Below are 3,836 nucleotides of genomic sequence, written 5' to 3'. Positions count from 1 at the left end.
TAATTTACTAATTTAAAAAAGTCATTATTTAAATTCATACCTCTTTTTTTCTGTTAAGAAAAAAACGTTCAGTCTGTTTGGAGAAGAGACAGAAATCAAAGCTGTGTTTGTGATCACACCTTATCTAACTGATGTACCATATGACATTATTATTAAGCAGGCTGAAACACACATGATCTGTGAGGTTGCCAAGTACAACAGAACAAACTTAGCCCCCAATGGTGGAATGAATTGCATCACCTTTTCCCTGCCTCCTCTAAAATAGGAGCGCAAAGTTTTTAAAACACAGCAAAAAGAAAAGCAGAATTAAGAGAAAGAATGCCTAATGTGAGAAGGACTAAAAGAAGCAATGGAAAACCCAAAAGCAGATGAATGGTTGAAAGACAGCTTTTTTTCCTACCATTAGCTTTCTTTTCCCTTTTTGAGACACAAGCTTTGGTGAGTGAGGATGCTTGTGTGAGGTTGTACTTGTGTGAGGCAAATCATGGTGGTGGAATCACATGTAAAGCTTTGTACAAATTTCAACAAATTTCCTTGTAAGGGACAATAAAGAAACTATCTATCTATCTATCTATCTATCTATCTATCTATCTATCTATCTATCTATCCTTCTATCTATCTATCTATCTATCTAACAGAAGAAAACTAACTTTTTTATTTTTTTTTATCTCAGGGTTGTCTCCACTATTAAAGTATCTGATTATGTGATATCTAAGCATATACCTTTCCTTTTGTTATCCTCAGATCACTTACTTTGTAAGCTTTATTCAGAAACATAGTTTATATGTTAGGCTCAACATATTAGTAATGTTAAGCTCCCTGCTGTGGTTGTGGGCACTGTTGGTAGCCAACATAAGAGTAGCACATACTTCATCATATTTATGTAGGTGAGCATTTCTCAGTACAGTTTGTTTGATATTGAGCTTCTTTGTTTGTAACCATCACTGAGCCTCAATGAAAGAAGACTTTGACCAAAATCCATTTCTGTGCCATTTTATTATTTTTATAAACACAAATGCCCAACACCCCATAATCTGTATCACAAAAAGTATCACAAAAAGTGCTAAGTAGTACCAGTTGTGGAAGAAAGGAAATCTACATCATAAAACTAAGTGCACACATGACAGTATCAGTGCAGAATACAGAATGTATAAGGAAGTGCTATGAATTATACATCACAGAAAGATGAGTAATACATGGGAACATTAGAGCCACCAATGCAATAGGTGGGAGTTGAGTATAGATGGCTTGGTTAGTTTGTGGCTGCAGAGACATGACTTTCATGAAAAAGGTATATCATCATATATCATATACCAATATCATCAATAAATGTCCACCTTTCTATTTAACAAATTTACCTCAAGAACCCATACATTTTCTGCTATTGCCAATATTTTACAAACTACAGAGTTCTAATTTGTTGAGTGGAAGTATCAGTAACTCCTTGACCAGTTATGAATCAGTTTAATCCATTTTCATTTTGCATGATTTACTCTAGCAGGACTACACCTGACAAATGCTCAATAGACCCTATCTACTTGATGCTACATTTCAAATTATTCATTGTTATGATCAAGATATATTCTTAAGTAGCTGCAGATAGTCAGTGAAATTTGGCTCAATATGATGAGTAAATGTAATCGTTGCTCAGTATGACAAATCGGTTATTTATGGTTTTAATGTTACACTAATTAACATACACTATTTCTACACCCTATTTCACTCAGTCATTTGATACAAAATCTTTATTTGGACTACAAAGGTGTCATCCCATTGTTAGCAAGCTAGAATTAGAGGAGTCCAAATAATTGTGAAATTTCTTCTTTCTGGGAAGAGGACAACAGCTATGTATTAATGAGATGTTTGAGCCAGGGGTTTCACTGCAGTCATGAGCACATTTTTGGCATCTTCAGCCAGCTCATTCAGACAGTGCTGGAGCATGTAGTAGAGTGTAGTGAAGGATAGTGCTCCAGCAGCCAAAGATCCCAGACCAGGGATCAGACTAAGATACTGCTCAGCAGCTGATTCCCCATGCAAAAAATGTCCCACCAGTCAGCATTCTGATGACTACATCTTTGTTAATCTCATTTTTTAGAGGGGACTTTATCACAGACTTGAGGTCCTCAAAGGATTTTCCTGATTTGTTTGCAAGCCTCTGCAGGGTTAGGCTGTCAAGACCAAATGCACTGTAGTATCGTCTAAGCTCTTGTATTAAGATGGTCACATCCACTGCAAACGAGAGGCCAGGGACTGGCACGGCAGCCACACCAGCAGACAAAAGAGACAGTTTCCATATGCTGCCCTGTAGTGCCTTCCTTTTTCTGTTGTTGATTTCCAAGGATATGTTCGGGAGGGCCAGGATTAGCAGGTCTTTCTTCAGCTGAGGGAGCTCGCTCTCCATGGTTTCCTGGAGATGACTGAAGTCATAGAGGGCCAGGTCAAAGCTAGAGATCAAAAAGACCTGAGAAGAATCCAAATCAGATTTCTGGAAGTCAGCTATATTCCTGAGCCCTAGGAAGGAAGAGGGGAGTATGTACAAAATCAAAACTGTAGGTGTCAACCTGTTTTGTATGGTAAGAACATGACATTATAAAATCTTGAGTTTCATATGTGTTTAATGTCAGAATGTGCTAACCTTCAGTGCAGTTGTTGCGTATGTGATCCAGTATTTTCTGCTCATTGGCATTCTTCTTTCTTCTTTTTTCAGCGTTGATGTCATTGTCAATTTTTGAGCGAATGAAGTAGAACTTCTTGTTCATTTTTCTTATCTGCGTGGCAAGCTGAACATGACACTCCCTAAAGCGTTCTGAGGCGACGATAACAAAGAAATCATAGCGCTCAAACTGAACTTGTTTAAGGTATGTGTCAGCTTTAAAGGTTGGTGTTCCAATCCCAGGCAGATCCCATAATTTGAGATTTGGGTATTTAGGATGTGGAAAAGCTTGTGGCTCCTTTGTGGTCTCAGTAACGCCTGTTTTGGCAGAGCCCTCATCTTCATCTCCCAGGCCTCGGAGAGCATTGATGAATGTAGATTTACCAGAACCTGACTCTCCTGTGATGGCAATGTTCAGCTTCACACGATCCAGCTCTTCAAAATAATCCTTGATTTTGTCAAAAGCAGATGGCATATCCTCAGAGTCCAATACTTGTTTAATTTCTTGAACCACAGAGTCATTTAACATCTCTGCAGTTTCAGCCATCTTTCAAAAACAAACAGAAAAAAATGTACCAGTTTACAAATGATCCATGTTGTAAAGGTTGACAGCAATTTACTTCACATCGACATATAAGGGTAATAAAATAGGATTTAAGAAACAATTCATGGTGGGAAATACAGCAAGTACAATCCATATGTCTATGCGCATTTCCTTGTAATCAACCACATGAACCAAAACAACCAAATACCAACATTCTTGCATGAATTACCGCAAAAAAAGGGAAAATTGGAATAGATTTATTTCTGTCAGGTGATATTTGCTGATATTCGAAGTACTCAAAGACTTGGAATTAGTCTTTATGTGACCAGGTGGAGGGGAGGGCTAGGGTAGGTAAGAGGGTATCCCCTAGGACAATGCATATACCAACAATGCCACTTCAGGGATTTCGGCTAAAGAAATAGCTTTATACCTAATCCCTCAGTACACAGCAATTATTGCACAGGTCCTTTTATTGTAAAACAAGAGCAGAGACGTGGTTTTCAAGTGTCATAAGAGTAGGAAAAAAGCTGCAAGAGAGTGTTCGTGCAGAAGAAACAGCACTTTATTTAGATACCAAAGAATTTAATTTACTATTTAATAAGAACATAAAAGAAGGGTCTAGACAAGGTGTTTCCGTAC

General features: G+C 37.8%; 1 pseudogene; it reads right to left on the bottom strand.

The window, feature by feature from the left end:
* Positions 1–1,851: 1,851 nt before the first annotated feature.
* LOC115805972 (interferon-inducible GTPase 5-like) lies at positions 1,852–3,200 on the bottom strand (annotated as a pseudogene).
* Between the last annotated feature and the right edge of the window lie 636 nt (positions 3,201–3,836).

This window comes from Chanos chanos, chromosome 1, assembly GCF_902362185.1.
Source record: "Chanos chanos chromosome 1, fChaCha1.1, whole genome shotgun sequence".
Classification (NCBI taxonomy): Eukaryota; Metazoa; Chordata; class Actinopteri; order Gonorynchiformes; family Chanidae; genus Chanos; species Chanos chanos.
This window is presented reverse-complemented; position numbering and strand designations above follow the sequence as displayed.